The sequence below is a fragment of the Elephantulus edwardii genome, unplaced genomic scaffold, assembly GCF_000299155.1.
Source record: "Elephantulus edwardii isolate Elephantulus edwardi_28Jun2011 unplaced genomic scaffold, EleEdw1.0 scaffold00195, whole genome shotgun sequence".
NCBI classification, from domain to species: Eukaryota; Metazoa; Chordata; class Mammalia; order Macroscelidea; family Macroscelididae; genus Elephantulus; species Elephantulus edwardii.
Window position 1 is genome coordinate 5,181,605 of NW_006399945.1, and position 17,477 is coordinate 5,199,081.

A 17,477-nucleotide genomic window follows, 5' to 3' on the forward strand; every position below is an offset into this window, starting at 1 on the left:
GGTATGTTGTTCCGAGAGGAAACCTCCCAGAAAAATCAAGTGAAATCCAACATAGTCTTTATGTAAAATCACTTATATAAAATTACTTCTGCCTTTCTCTTTTGGTCACTTCATAAATCTGACCCCCTAGAAATATTAATTAATGAAGAATGAATTCTAGACACCAGAGGATGAGGACCAGAATCCAGACTCACATGTTAGGCAGCTCCTGTTACATAGCTGTCTGAATGCCCCATTGACATATTGTGTGGTATTCCTATTAGGATAGAACCCAACTGGGAAGAATGATTGGTTACTTGTTTATCAGGTCTACCTAGGAGAGGTAGAGTTATTGCATGTTAGTGGAAAGAACACTTCTTCTAATTTCAAGGTATTGAACATGATTTGTTTCAGGGTATCTTTAACCTTTAAGACTGCTGATCTGGGAGTAAACATGACCTTCTGAGATATATCTCAGGCTCTCACTATGGAGAACACACTGACAGGATATAAGTCGAATGTTCCAAAAGAGTAATTTTTCCATGGTTTCAATCTCTTTTCTCTCCTTTTTTTGTTTTCAATCAAATTTATTTGGATCTTGAAGAAACAACTTTAGCCACAGAAATAAGATGTTTTTCAAAAGTGCTGGTTTCAGCCTAAGTGATAAAGAATACACCATACATATACTTTGTAATCTGACCTCTTCTTCAACTAACACTGAAAAAAGATCTTTTTCAGTGCTTCAAGCTCCTGAGTTCATTCCCTGCTTCGCTCTCCTCACATACTGAGCCAGTGCTGGTTGCCTTGAGTCAGAACCAATTCAATACAACTCTACGTGTGTCAGAGAACATCTGTTCTCCCAAGGTTTTCAGTGGCTGATTGCCTGGAGGTAGATTTCTAGACTTTTCTTCCAAGGTGCCTCAATGTGGGCTTGATCATTTAACCTTTCAGTTGTAGTAAAGCACTTTAACGTTTTGTACAATACATGGACTCTTGTCATGTCTATTCACTTGCTACTTGCTCCCTTTAACCAGTACCATTGCTCACTCCATTCTGCAAGAAGAAGCAGTTTCAGCTTTGTGACCTCCGAGGCTCCTTCTTTCTAAACAGAGCTGTGTTCCTAAGCCCACTCAAAATGAGTATGTATTGTACATAGCCATCTTAAAAGTCAGATAATTTTTTTCCTATCAATTTCAGGAAGTACTTAGCTATTCTCCAGATTTTTAGGCTTCTCTTTGAGCTATATTCAGAATGCTGTCTGGGCTTTCTGAATCCCCTTGCTATCAAATGAGCGTCTATAGCTTGCCTATTGATCTCAGGGTTAGCTCTTTAGAATGGCTACCGTTTCAAAGAAAGCTGTCAGGTTAGGTCCTTAGTTCTTAACAATCTTACTTTGCTGGTGAAGTGCTTTATACATATAGTTGTTGTTATGTGCTGTTGAGTTGCCTGCAATTTATGGCAACTCTATGTGCAACAGCTCTGAAGACTGCCCTGTCCTAAGCCAGTCTCATTGCTTCCAACATACCTAACCCCATTGCCCCAGTTACTGTATCAACCCAACTCAACCTGGGACTTCCTCTCCTGCACTGTCCTTCCACCCTTCGAGCATGATGTCCTACTTCACGGACCTGTCCCTCCTAGTCACATGCCTAAAGTATGTGAAACAGAGCTTCAAAATCCTAGCTTCCAAGGAGAAACTTGATTTTACCCTCTCCAAGACAGACTTATTTGTTTTCTTTGGAATTCAATGGTACATTCAAGACTCTTCTCCAGCACCACGACTCAGAGGCATCTTTTCTTCTTTTTTGTCAAGGTCTCTGATGCATAACAAGTAATTGTAAAGACAGTGAGTTTGTCTCACTTGAATTAAAAAACCAACTCATGAACAAGTTTGAGATTATATATATGGTGACTTAGTGGCAAGGAGCTGTGCTGCGATCCTGAAGGCACGCCGCCGTTCAAGGCCACCAGCTGCTCTGTAGGAGAAGGATGGGCAATCTCCTCTTCTGTGATTAACTGCTTCTGAAAACCTGGCAGAGGGTCAGCTATGGATAGGTTCCAACTCTATGGTACACAACAACAACATATCTATCTTTGCTCTCCATACACATATCTCTATACTCCATATATATATTTACCTATTCCTCATTTATATGATCTTTATACTTCATATAAATCTATAGATATCTATTATATATGTGGAGAATATAAAAATACATATGTATTTTGTTTTAAATATCCAAAAAAGAGGTCAAGCTCTTTGCAGGGATGACAGAAATAGAGGAGGAAGAAAAAACTTATTTCTAACACAGAGAATCTAGTGTACCAGAAAGACAGGCTTTAGAGAACTTAGGTCACAAACTGTTTTGCTTTTAAGACATTTTCTTTTGTGCTGATTCCTCTTTTATTTGTTTATTTCCCTGCTTGTTTTCCTGGTGAGTGTTGTCTTTCAAGCTCTCTTCCTACTTCTGATCAGCAATGTCGCTTATGCTTCTTTGCTTATACGGGTGGTGGGGAGACTGCAAATCTGGTTAGTACTTCTTATGTACCAAAGTTAGCAGATTTGTCCCATGGCAATTGGCTCCTGCTGCCAGGGTTGGCTGGGTCTATAGTGAAGTGACTGCAGGACACCAGGGCCCCCTGCTTTGGTTTCCAAATGAGATGGTCCCTCTGGCAGTAAAACTGCTGCCTTTTGTCAGCTCTCCTGGTGCATCCTTTACAGATAAGTGGGCTGCAGCTCCTGCCAGATGGACTGCTAATGGCGCAGCTGCCCCAGTTCAGCAACAAACTCTGGGTTGAGGGAAATGGGTGCGCCAAACAAATGGTGCCTGTCTTGGGGAGAACAGTATACTGTTTGTCTGGAGATACTCCCTGGAGCTCAAGTACGTATTGATGGAAACCAGACACAATATCTGATAAATCTTGTTTTCCAAAGGCCAATGTATATACCTGCTTGCAACCTAAAGTGCTGAATATTGCATGCCAACTTCTTTGAGGGTCAAGTACTTTGATAAATTAGTTGAGTGACCACAAACATGGACTCTGGAGCAAGACAGTTCAAATCTCCTTTGCTGCATCTTTGAGCGTGAATCAAGTAAATGCAACTTTCTAAGTTTTCCTTTTCTTGTTTGTAAAATGTAGGCAATTTTGAGAATTTCTATGGTGATTAGTTAACATAACACATGCAGCTGCTAGTGAAAAAATCAGAAGTTCCATTTTACTCAGAGGCACCTCAACAGAAAAACCTTCCAAAAAACCAGAGCTGGAAAAACCCAGTGGACAATTAATACTCTGATACTGTGAGTCGTAATTGAGAGCAATTGCTCTGTTTTAATGATGATTAAATGAGAAAATATGCATAAAATACTTTCTCTGGTCAAAAAAGCTTTGAGTTCACAGTCAGACAGTCCTGACTAGTAATCTGGGGTTTGTTACATACCAGCTATGTGACCTTGGACAAATCCTGTTCTTTTCCTGCCTCAATTCATTTATCTGTACAATGGCTTCACAGCTCCTTTCCTCGATTAGTTATTATAATTAACGAGACTTTTATGAATCTAGGAACAATTTCTAGCACATATTAGGCATGTGGAAATGCCAGTTTCTCCTTCCTTTGTCCTCAACAACTTCCTCCCACTCTGGTCTGTGGGAGAAATACTATTACCCGATTTATCATGGCCAACAAGGGCTTGCCTGTCAGAACCTTGTGAGTATTCTGTGCATCCAGTCCACAATTGCAGTCAGGAATGGATTTTCCGCCTGAGGTGGCAAGAAGAAAAGATACATTAATGTGGAGCCTTCAAACTATATGTTTTGCAAAGACCAATAACCATCCCTGAAAGGCACAAGCCCAGGATTTATATTGTGATAAGTTGCAGATTTGCCTCATTCTTTTCAGGGCCCCACAATGAGCTTAAAAAAAAATAAAGGAAGGTATGAAATTAATTTTCTTCTGTTTAGAAAAATATAAAACTTAAGCTGTATAACTGTAGAATATAAAACAGCAAATAATCTATTCCTAAAGGGAAGAGGTGTTTGACAAAAGAAGAAGAAAGGTGGAATCAAAAGGAAATGAAGACAAAGGGATATTCTAGAGCTGCAACATAAATGGAATGCTACCAAAAGAGCTCAGGTCCTTGGAGGCAGAGAAATGAACACAATGGCAAAGCAAGGGAGGCAGGAAAGGAATTGATTTAAGAGACATGTCTTTTTATACTCTGCTATCCTGTTACCTAAGTGATCATTTTTGAACTGCAAAGATCACCCTCGTATGCAGCCCCACAGTCATGAGCGCAGTTGTCTGGTGGCAAATCTGCTAGGTTTTCCTGAGAGGCCTCGATAGACGGCCTACCAAAGCTTGGTGGTCCTAGATGTCATTGTGTCATGGGCACAGGAAGCTGAGTGCAAGAAAAAGGATACATGATAAATGGGCTGACAAAAATCTCAAAGAAAGACGGCAGAGCTAGGGCATGATGCTTAAGGGAAAATTTGTGTAATACTGAAAGCTAGGATACTGAGAAACTGTCTCTACTGTTGTTGCAGGGTTGCCAGTGTCAAGGTGAGAATTCTGAGAGTGCAGGGTGATTTGGAGGCTTTTACAACTGTTATTTACATCTGATCCTTACAGTGTACCCAAGATTCAGCAGTGAATTAGAGAGAACTGCAGGAATTATTGCTTATAATTTTCCAAATGGAAAAAAGCAAGCATGGGCATTATTAAAATCATAGCATGTTGGAGATGGGAAGTGAGCTTGGTTATACATACCTACCAAAGGTTTTTTTTTCATGACTCATCATTAACACAGAGACTATATATCCAGAAATCATTACCACAGGCTGAAAATGTGAAGGGGACAAAACAAAAGGAAGAGAAAGACAAATATAAACAAAGCCAAACCTCAAACTCTTGTCTGACATCTGTCTGTAGCAACGGAAGCTTCAAGCTTCCTAGCAACCAAGACAAAGGAAAATGAATGGCCTTCAATATCACCTAACCCAACTCCCTCTTTTTATGGATTAGAAAATGAAGATCTATATTATTCTTAAAAGCTTTTCATCAATGAAATGTTTCTCTAGTCTCTGTAGCTAAGCATGGAATTATTTCCACTTTAATGTTTCAGATTGATTTTTTTTTTTCCAATTGGGCTTTTTCATGAGACACTGCTGACCTCCCAGAAACCAATTACACATCAGAGTGCTGTAGAAAGCTACATGAAAAGTTAACCTTCAAGGAGCTATAACACTTCACAGAACAAGAAAACAGTCCCTTTTACTGCGAGTTTCATCCCCCTGACCATCTGCAAGCCATGATTTCGAGAAGCCTTCTCTGCTTCCTTCAGTTGAATTATAACAAAGCCTTTGATGTTCTCTCCTTGAATAATTCCCTCTATGCTACCATTTTTATTCCCTAGTTCTCCACTTTTGTAGATAGTTATAGGATTTAGAGCAAAGTAAGAGAGTTTTCGCATAGACCCAGTTTCCTATTGATTAGATAGTTGATAAGCCTTACCCGAGGCAATTGGGCATCCCACTTAGCAGGTCACAGGACATCCCTGAAGGAATGTCTCTTCGACCCAGTGCCCAGTGAGTGCACCTATCAATGTTCTTTCTACAAAGTTGTGGAAAACGATACCTGCACCCAGAGAGAGCTGAAGTCTCTGAGGCAGGAGATTGAAGAAATCTAATGGAGAACTACAAAAAATGTTGACAACATAAGAATTGTGACCCTTGGCTGCTATTACTACTGAAGTCTATAAAAAAGTAACAGGAACTCATTCTGAACTTGTGAAATTTTCTAATAAACTCTCAGTGTTGGATCCACCAAGCATAGCCTTTATTTTGTTTCAACTCTATGTGTAGCATCCAGGTCTAGATGGAATTGAAACACCTGAACACAAATGCACTTGTGCCTATGAAAAATGGTTCTGAACTTTGCCAATGCTAAGTTAACATCACTGTCTCTGATACACCTGATTTCTTTGCAATAGTCACTGAGTCAGTCCATCTTAGCTAGGGTCTTCCTCTCTTGCACTGACCCTCTACCCTTCTAAGCATGACATTCTTCTAGAATGACTCTCTCATTCTAGCAACATGCCCAAAGTATGTGAGATGGGGTTTCAAAAATTGTGCTTCCAAGGAGTCACTTGGTTTCACTTTCTCCAGGAGAGATCTGTTTATATTTGGAATGCTCCTTGGAGGCAAGGATGGCAAAGTTTGTCTCTCATACTTTGGACATGTTGCTAGAAGAGGCCATTCCTTTGAAAGTGATATCAGACTTGGAAAGGTTGAAGGTCAATGAAAGAGAGGAAGACTTTCAATGAAATGGATCAATGCAGGGACTGTAGCACTAGGCTCAAGTGTATCAGAGATGATGAGTATGGCACAAGATAGGACAGGGTTCAGCTCTGTTGTTCGAAGTGTTGCTATGAGTCATACTTAAATTAATGGCACCTAAAAACAACAATATAAACCATTTCTAGATTCTAAATCTTTTTACTCATTCATCTGTAATGATTATCTTTAATTTTTAGTTATATTATTTTGTTTTTCTTTAAAATTTCACAATGTATTTTTGTCTATCACTCTATTATAATTTTACCTGAATTTTCACATTATATAAAGATGGTCATAATCTCTCTCTCTCTCTCTCTGTCTTTCTTTCTTTCTCTCTCTCTCTCTAAATATATACATATATATATATACAAATATAGATAGATTAGATAGATAGATAGACAGATATAGAGATAGAGAGATGATCTCATTATCTCATGCAACAGATTCAGGCATAATCTTTGCAATTACTTACTATGCATCAGAGAGCTGGACAATGACTAAGGATGACAGAAGAAGAATGTATGCCTTTGAGTTGTGGTGCTAAAGTATTGAATATAACATGGACCACCAAAAGAACAAACAGGTCTGTCTTAGAGAGAGTCAAACCAAGTTTCTCCTTGGAGGCTAGGATTTTGAGGCTGTATTTCACATACTTTAGGCACATGGCCAAGAGAGACTGATTCTTGGGGAAGGACATCATGCTTGGAAGAGGGACTGACATAGTAACTGGAGTGATAGGGGTAGGTATGAGACTGGCTCAGGATATAGTAGGCTTCAGAGCTGTTGTACTTAGGGTCACTTGGAGTCAACAGGCTACCTGACAGCACATAACAACAATATATATGGGGACCTCTGGTGGCCTAGTGCTTAAGGAATTGCACTGCCAAACAAAGGCACACAGTTTGAATCCACCAGCTGCACCAAAGGGGAAAGATGGGCAGTCTCCTGTGCAATTTTACAGTCTCTGAAAACCCACCAATGGGTCAGCAACAAGTTAGTTCTGGCTCAATGGCACATGGCAACAACATAAATACTTATTGCTTTGTTGTTGTTATGGTCATCGAGTCACCTGCAACTCATAGTCACTTTATGTACAACAGCTCCTAAACCCTACTCTCTCCTGTGCCAATCTTATTGTCTGTGATACACCTATATGCATTACCCCAGTCTCTGATTTAATCCATCTCATCCAGGGTCTTCCTTTCCTGCACTTTCCCTCCACCTTCCCAAGCATGATGTCCCTCTCCAAGGACTGGTCCCTCCTTGCAACATATCCAAAGTATGGCAGATGAAGCTTCAGAATGCTTGCCTCCAAGGAGCAATCTGATTTAACCATCTGTAGGATAAACCTGTTCATTCTCTTAATGGTCCATGGTATATTCAATACTCTTCTCCAATACCACACAGCTCAAAGGCATCAATCAATTATCCTTCTATCATCTCTAATCATTGTCCAGCTCTAATGCATAGCAAGTGATTGCAAAGACCATGGCCTATATCAGGCACACCTTAGTCTCCAGACTGACATCATTGCTCTTTAGTATTTTTGAGAGGTCTCTGACAGCAGACTTATAAGTCACGTCTTATAATTTCTTGGCTGCTGATGCTAAAAGTGTTGACTGTGGAGCCAAGCAAACCAAAACTGTGAACAATTTCAGTCTCTTCACCATCCATCCTGATGCTGCCAATCGGCCAAGTGGTGAGAATCTTTGTTTTCTTGATATTGAGCCTCAATCCATACTGAAGGCTGCAGTCCCTGACCTTCCACAGCAAGTGCTTCAGGTCCTCCTCAGTTTCAGCAAGCAGGGTTGTGTCATCTGCACAACACAGGTTGTTGACCAATCTTCCTTCAATCCTGATGACACATTTCTACTCACAGAGCCCAGCCTCCCAAATAATCAGTTCTCATAAAGATTGAAAAAGTATGGAGACAGGATACAGCCCTGGCGTACACCCTTCCCAAATTTGAACCATACAGTGTTTCTTTGTTCTGTTCTGACAACTGCCCCCTGGTCCGAGTATAGGTTTCGCATTAGCACAATCAAGTGTTCTGGGATTCCCATTCCTCTCAGAGTTAGCCACAATTTGTTATGATCCACACAGTCAAATGCCTTTGTGTAATCAATGAAACAAAGATAGACATTTTTTTGGTACTCCTTGCTTTCAGCCAAGATTAATCTAAAATTAGCTACAATATCCCTATTACCATGACCCTGTCTAAACCTAGCCTGCACTTCTGGTAATAATTTTTTAAAAAAATAATTGCTCCTGTGTGCTACATAGTATTCCATAATATGAATGTACCCTAATTTCTTAATCCTTTCAATTGTTGTTGGACATTCAGGCTGTTTCTATGTTCTTGACAATGGTTAATAACGCTGTTGTGAACATTTGTGTACACGTCTCTGTTTGTGTCAGTTCTTATTTTCTCAGTGTATGTTCTAAGCAGTGGAATAGCTGGGTCATATGGAATTTCTGAGTCCAGCTTTTTTAGGAAACTCCAAATTGCCTTCCAGAGTGGTGATACAAAGCAAAACCACATTGAGATATCATCTCACTCCAATAGCAGTGACAAAGTTTAATAGAACAGCAAGTAAATGTGGGAAAGAATGTGGAGAGATAGAAATTCTTATACATTTTTAGCGTGATCACTCTTTATTTTGAAGTGACCATCTGATGAACTTATTTATTAGCAAGCAAAGCAATATAACAGCAGGACTACTTGAAAAGAATTAGAGATAGTGTCATATTTGCTGTGCCTGAAAAAAATGTTTTATTAAAAAGGCTAATTCTAATACAAAAGAGATTAATATTTATTCTACAGTAAAGCTACAACTTTTGAGAAGATCTGTTTTTAAAGACATAAACATTTTACATCAATCTGAATATCCATTGGCAGAAAAATGAAACAAGATCCATACCTCAAACAATATACAAAATCTATCTCAAGATAAAGACCAAAATGTAAAGCCTAATACAATAAAGACCATCAAAGAAAAAATAAGGGCAAACTTAGGGGCTAATATAGAGTATAAATAGACCATCAAGTATAACAAAAAAAATATACAAATCAGTTGACTAAGATCTTTTAAAATTAAACCTTATGTACATCAAAAGATTTCTTAAAAAAAATAATAAAAGAACCCATGAAATGGGGGAAAATATGTCAGTGATGTATCTGACAAAGAAATAATCACTAATATTTTTTAGAAAACTCCAGCACCTCAACTCTACAAAGATAAACAACTTAATTAAAAAGACAACACTCATTCATTGTGTTTGAGTTCGATCTGACTCATAGCTCACCCAACAGCAGGTGTCAGAAGCTGTAAATTGCATGGAAGAGATTACCTGTTTTCCTCCCTCAGAGCAGCTGATGAATTTAGACCACTTGCCTTTGGGTTAGCAACACAACTCCTTACCCACTAGGATACCAGGGATCCCTCAAAAAGGGGCAAAGGATGTGAAAAGATACTAAAAAGATATGAAAAGATTACTAAAGAAAGCGTTCAAGCGATTAACAAACACATGGATAAATGTTAGTTATTATTAGTTATTCTTATTGTTACACTTGGTTCTGACTCAGCGTGACCCTCTTGTAGGGTTCCTGAGACTGTAAATGACAACAGAAAGGGGTGGTCCATATTTTCTTGTTAATGGATTCAAACTGCTGAAGACAGCCTTACTTGGGTATCTCACCACAGACTATGTCAGTCACCAGAACTATCTCAATAGCTACTATAGAGATGCAAAGAAAAATGACAATAAATTATCATTTCACCCAGCAACACTGCCAAAGTTCATGAGAAAACAATAAATTCTGGTCATGATTTGGAAAGAATGAAACGTTCATGTTTTGAAGATGGAAATGTAAAGTACACCAAATCCAAGTTATGGTATTTTGATTGATTCTTATATGCAAGCGACTCGACGGCACATAACAACAACAACAACAACAACAACAACAACAACTTATGCATCTGAAAATTGAACAATGAATAAGTATCCCAGAAGGAGAATCAATACCTTTGAGTTGTACTGTTAGAGAAGAGCACTGAATATGCCATGGACTGTTAAAAAAATAAACAAGAAATACAAAGAGGTTGCTCTGTAGAGGCAAAGATGACAAACCTCAGTCTTACATATTTTGGGCATGTTGTCAGGAAAGGCTAGTCCTTGAAAAAAGACATCATCTTGGGAAAGTTGGAGGAGTAAAGAAAGAAAAGAAGACACTTAACAAGATAGATTTTCAAAGTGACTGTAACAATTGACTGGGGCATGGATACAATTGTAAGAATGGCACATGATAGGGCAAGAGTCTCACCAAGTTCAAGGCATCACCATGAGTCATAGGAAACTATGTTGCACATAACAACAAGAAAACAAATTCGTTTCAACCTTCATGATCCTGAGACCAAAGCAAATAGCTGGTGACCAGCTACTAGTGTTAATCACTCGAAAAGATCACATTAGAATGTCCTGAGCAATGCATAAAAATGTGGCACAAAACTTGAAAACATTAAAATGGCCAGGCTTCTGTAAACTTTTGTAGTGAGACCCTTGTCTAAGATCTTATCGGCAAATGCTTTTTTCCCAGTCACTAGGTTTTCTTTTTGCCCAATTGGAAAAAGTTTTTGATGTGCACAAGGACTTAATATTTAACAGATCTCATTGGTCACTGTGATTGTCTCTTGGCTGTGCATTTCTGGCTGATTCCGTCAGCCTATTTATATAATAGGGTAACTCTTCTAAGTTTGGGATTCTTTTGTCTTTTATAATCTTTATAGTTTAGAGAACACTACACGACCTCCACAAAGAAAATAAGATAACAAAATCACAAAAAGACATAGACTTTTGACAAAGGAAGATATCTTAGAAGGCCAACAGACACATGAAGAAATGCTCAAAATCACCATCTCACCCCAGTAGCAGTGGCAAAGTTTAATAGTATGACAAGTATTAAATGTTGGAGAGGATGTGAAGAGATCAGAGCTCCCATACCCTATTGTTGAGACTTATAAATAATACAATCACTCTGGAAGGCAGTTTGGCATTTTCTAAAAAAGCTTATCATAAAAATTCCGTATGACCCTGTTATTCTACTACTAGGAATATACTGTTAGGAAAATAGAACTGAGGCATAAATGGAGATTTGTACACCAATATTCATAGTAGCACTAGCCATAATAGTAAGAACCTGGAAACATCCCAAATATTCATCAACAAATGAATGGATTGAGAAATTGTGGTACTGTCACACAATGAAATGCTATGCAACACTCAGGAGCAATGATTTAGAAAAATACTATATAACATGAGAGAGGCTAGGGAGCATAATGCTGAGTGAACTTAGTTTCATAAGGACAAATACTGCATAAGATCATTATCATAAATATAGAAGGAAAACTAATAAATTCAAATGGAGGAAGGGGAGAATGCAAGGGGGCTGCAGGTAAGGTTGTTTTGTGCCATCAAGTCATCTGTGACTCATAGAGACCCCATGTACAACAGTGCTGAAGCTTACCATTTTCTAAGCCAGTTTCACTGACTTCAACACACTTAACTCCCTTACATTCCTCCAGTTATTGTGTCAGTCCATCTTATCTGGGGTCTTACTGTCCTGTGCCATCCCTCCACACTTCCAACAATGATGTACTTATCCAAGGACCAGTCCCTCCTGGCCACATGCCCAAAATATGTGAGATGGAGTCTCAAAATCCTAACCTCCAAGGAGAACTTGATTTCACCCCCTCCAAGATGGACCTATTTGTTTTCTTAGTGGTCCATGATATGTTCAAGACTCTTCTCCAGAGCCACAGCTCAAAAGCATCAAATCTTCTTCCATGTTATTGTCCAGCTCTCTGATGCACAGCAAGTAATGGCCTGGATCAGGCATACCTTAGTCTCCGGACTGGCATCATTGCTTCTCAGTACTCTGGAGAGGTCACTGACAGCAGATTTGCCTATTGCAATCCATATTTTGATTTCTTGACTGCTGATGCCGAGGGTATTGATTGTGGAGCCAAGCAAGTTGTAATTGTTAAAAACCTCAATCTCTTCTCTGTCTACCATGGTGCTGCCAACTGGCCCCATAGTGAGAATCTTTGTCTTCTTGATGTAGGTCTTCAATCCATTTTGAAGACTACCATTGACCTTATGCAGCAACCATATCAACTCTTCCTCAGTTTCAGCAAGCAAGGTTGTGTCATCCGCATAACGTTGCTGATGAGTCTTCCCCTAATCCTGATGCCACATTCCTCCTCATAAAGCCCCGCCTCCTGAATGATTTGTTCTGCATATAAGTTGAAAAAGTGTGGAGACAGGATGCATCCTTGACCCATTCTTTTTCTGATTTTGAAGCACGCAGTGTTTCCTTCTCTCTTCTGAGGACTATGTCTTCGTCTAAGTATATGTTTCACTTGAAGGCAAAATCAAGCGTTCTGAGATTCCCATTCTCCTCAAAGTTACTCACAGTTTGTTTTTATCCATCCAGTCAAATGCCTTTTCATAGCCAATGAAACACAGATAGACATTCCTCTGGTACTTGGCTTTCTGCCAAGATTCATCTGACTTTGGTTATAATGTCTCTAGTGCCATTGAGTTGAGTTTTCTAAATCCAACTTGCATTTCTGATAGTTCTATATTGAAGTACTTACTGTTCTAGTAATTTTTGTATAATCTTCAGCAGGATTTTGCTTTCATGCCACCTAATCAATATGGATTGAGGCTCAATATCAAGAAGACAAAGCTTCTCACCACTGGACCAATTGGCAGCATCAGGATGGATGGTGAAGAGATTGAGATTGTTCACAGCTTTAGTTTGCTTGGCTCCACAGTCAACACTCTTGGCACCAGCAGCCAGGAAATTAAAAGGCGCGTTGCCATGGGAAAGTCTGCTGTTAGGGACCTCTCCAAAGTACTGAAGAGCAATGGTGTCTCTCTGGAGACTAAGGTGCGTCTGATATAGGCCATGGTCTTTGCAATCACTTGTTATGCATCAGAGAGTTGGACAATGACCAAGGAGGATAGAAGGAGAATTGATGCCTTTGAGCTGTGGTGCTGGAGAAGAGTATTGAGAATACCGTGGACTGCTAGGAAAACACACAGATTCGTCCTGGAAAGGGTTAAACCGGGTGGCTCCTTGGAGGCAAAGATTCTGAGGCTCTGTCTAACATACTTTGGGCATGTTGTGAGGAGAGACTGGTCCTTGCAGAAGGACATTATGCTTGGGAGGGTGGAGGGCCAGCACAGGAGGGGAAGCCCTCTCTGAGGTGGATTGATTCAGTGACTGGGATAATCAGGATGGAAGTGTCAGAGACAGTGCGATTGGCACAGGACAGAGCAGAGTTTAGGGCTGTTGTACATAGGGTCACTATGAGTCGCAAGCGACTCGATGGCAAATAACAACAACAACAATAACAACAATCACTGGGTTGCTTAGCTTGGTGGGCAGAGGGAGGGGATGAAGGAATTAGGATAGATCTAGTGGGGATCTGAACAGGTGGGGTGATTGTGGTAATGTGATCAATGGTAATTAATTTTAGAAAACACAATGTATGGGAAGGAAATACAGTGTACGAAATACAATGTGAATTAAGGAATGCATGAAACACAAAATATATAAATGAAACACAATGTATGTGAATTTTGTATGCAAACTAATGTAAAATTTTAAGAATTATTTTTTTAAAAAATGGCCAGTTTTACTGATCTCATGAAACCCCTAAGACTATTGTCCTTATTTATCCTTCAAATCACTACTGTGGCTCAATGATGAACAAAAAATTGGCATCTAAGGTGAACAGTAACCCCAAGGAAGTATTCCTTAGAATAATCAGCCTGGTAAGTGAGAATGAATAGCATTTGCTCAGGGAATAAACTCAGGAGGTTGTTAAGGATAGAGAAGAAAGATTAATAGTAACAAGAATCACAGAGGGGAGGTAGGAAAAATGCAATTACATGTGGGTATTGTTACTAGACATCATAAAACAAAATGTTTCTATGGCTAAATAGAAATCCAGTTTGTTTTGTAACCTTTCCCTTAGATTACAGCAAAAAAAGAAAAATAAATTGTTTGCATCTCAAGCAATCAAAATTTATCTCTGTTTATTTCAGACAAGAATAATTCTCAATGCTCTCTATCTTCAGTAAGTTATCATCTATACTTAGAGAGTTATATAATACCTTAATCAATATTAGGTATCAAGTCAAACAAAAGGAAGCACCCCAAAGCAGAGGCTGCCTCTATGAAAAGGAAGATAGTAAATATTTTGGAGTTTGAAGGGCTACACCATTTATGTTATAATTATTCATCTTTTCCCTTGAAAAGAAGGGAACTCTAGTGGCTTAGTGTCATAGATTAGATAAATGAACAGATATAACTATGTCTCAGTAAAACTTCACTTATTTATAAAGATTGTGGAACCAGTGCTTGATCTACATGTCATTGTTTGATATTTCTCTTCTTGAATAATCAGATCATTCATACTGATCCTGCAAGAAAACACTCAGAAGGATACTGAAAGAATAGTAAGGAATTTCTTTGGTCTGATCCTGTAATTAGGATCATTTTTCTTATCAATCTCCATTTTGATCAGAGAGCTGTTGGTGCTGTTATTAGTTCAGTCAATTTAACTATGACTCATTGCAACCTTACGAATGACATATTTGAACCTCTGCTACCCTCTGCCATCCTTATCAACCATCACACTGTAGCCCACTGTTACAGTCAATCCATCTCATTGAGGTTCTTTCCCTCATTTGCTGACCCTCCCCTTTTCTGGCCAAGATGTCCTTTTTTATTGACTAGCCCATTTAAACAACATGTTAAAGGATATGAGATGAAAATTTATCATTCTTCCCTTTAAGGAGCACTCTGGCTGCACCCTCTTCAAGATTTATGTGTTCTCTTGGTAGTTCATTGGATATTTAGTACTGTTCTCCAACACCACAACTCAGAGGCATTAATTCTTTTATAAACTTTATTCACTGCCAATTTTCAGATGCATAACAAATAATTGAAAAGATCGTGACTTTGATCAGTCACCTCTTAGTCTTTAAAGCAACATCCTTTTGCTATTCTGCACTTCTAATTCAACACAAACTTTGATTTCCTGACTGTGAGCAAGAGTGATGATTGTAGATTCAAATAAGATTAAATCATTGACAATTCCTATCTTTTCTCCATCTATCATGATCTTGATTGTTGGCCCAGTGGTGAGAATTTTTATTTTCTTGACGTTGAGCTATAATCCATACTGATGGCTGTAGCCCTTGATCTTTTGCAGCAAGTGCCTCGAGTCTTCCTTATTTTCAGAACACAAGGTTGTATCATATGTATAACAGGTTGCTGTGGAGTCTTCTTCTGATCCCGATGCCACATTCGTCTTCATAAAATACAGCTTCTTGAGTGATTTGCTCAGTATTGATATTGAACAGATATGGAGAAAGACAACTCCCTAATGCACATCTTAGTTTTAAGCAATGCAGTGCTCCTTGCTTTGTTTAGACAACCAACTCTTGGTTCAGGTATTAGTTTCACATGAGGACAATTAAAGGGTTTTAGGATTCACGTACTTTTCAATCCACTATCTTTGCCTGGGTTGTGTTGTGGCTGTCTCTGGAGAAAGGCGACTCTGCCTCCAGGAGCCAGGGAAGCCACACTTGGCCTTGGGTTGAAGGCAGCAGCAGCTTCAAGCCCAAAAGGAGAAGAAGAGGAGAGAGGAGACGGCCATAATCGCCCAGGTTTGCCCCACCCAGGGTGGCTGTGATCCTCTGGCACGGATGTGTCAAATGCGTTAATGGTTGGCTACCCAATGAGGACTGAGAGTGGGGTGGAGCTCCCGGATTAAACAAGCGTGGAAGGAGGAATGGCATCCACTTCATAATAGCTTGTCTCCGGAAACCCTATGAACCTGGAGAGAGGATGAAAGGCACCGAAGCGTCGAGGACTCTTCTTCATAGGGTCGCTATGAGTCGCCTGCGACTCAGCGGCACTTAACCACAACAACATCTTTGCCTGAGTATAGTCAGATGATGGGCATAGCTACAGCCTAAACCATCTTTGCTGGATAAAGTCCATAGGTATATCCAGGGCCTGTTTGATGTCTGCTCACTTGCTTACCTTTGTGGTTTGCTACTAGAAGTACAGCATTTACCTACAAGTTTGCTGTTTTGAAGGGAATGACTTGCATGTTTCTGCTTATAGTTTGTGTGTATATGCATGCTTGTTCACAGTTTGCTCTTATGAGTACATATTGTCAGTAAATTTACTGTGACTTGCTGGCTGCTGTAATGATGGAAGTTGTGCCACTGGTATATTAATACCAGTAGACCATCCATAGTGGACAGGTTTCAGTTTAGCTTCCAGATTAAGGCAGACTAAAAAGTATTAGCCAACCACTTCTGAACTAATTGGCCTTTAAAAACCCTATAAACAGTTGAGGAACACTGTTATACATAGTACTAGAGAAAGAGTTCTTAGAGTGGAAGACACTAAAAACTAAGGAGAAACAGCTACAAGCATTCATCAGCAATTGGAATGTAGAATGCACAAATTATGAATCTAGGAAAATTGTTGTTGTTAGGTGTCATTGAATAGAATATGACTCTAGCAATCCTATGAACAACAAATTTGAACCCTATTCTATCCTGTGTCATCCTTACTATGACACACTTAAGCCCATTGCTGCAGTTACTGTGTCAATCGATCTGGATAAGGGCCATTCTCTTTTTGCCAACCCCCTGCCTTTCCAAGTACAATGTTCCTTTTCTAGCAACAAACTGAAAGTATGTGAGACAAGATTTCATCATCTTGGCTTCCAGGAAGGACTCTGGCTGCACTTTCTCCAAGAAATATTCAGTGTTTCCCCCCCAACACCACAGCTCAAAGGCATGAATTCTACTTCTGTCACCCTTCTTTATTGTCCAGCTCTTAGATGCATAACAAGTAATTGAAAAGACCATGGCCTGACAGGTGCACCACCTTCATCCTCAAAGAGACATCATTGCTCCTCAATAATTTTAAGATGTCCCTGACTACAGAATTTCCCAGTGCTATAACTTTTCTGATCTCCTGACTGCTTGCATCAAAGGTGTTGATTGTGGGTCAAAGTAAGATGAAATTGATAATTTCAGCATTTTCTTCTTCTACTATAATGTTGCTT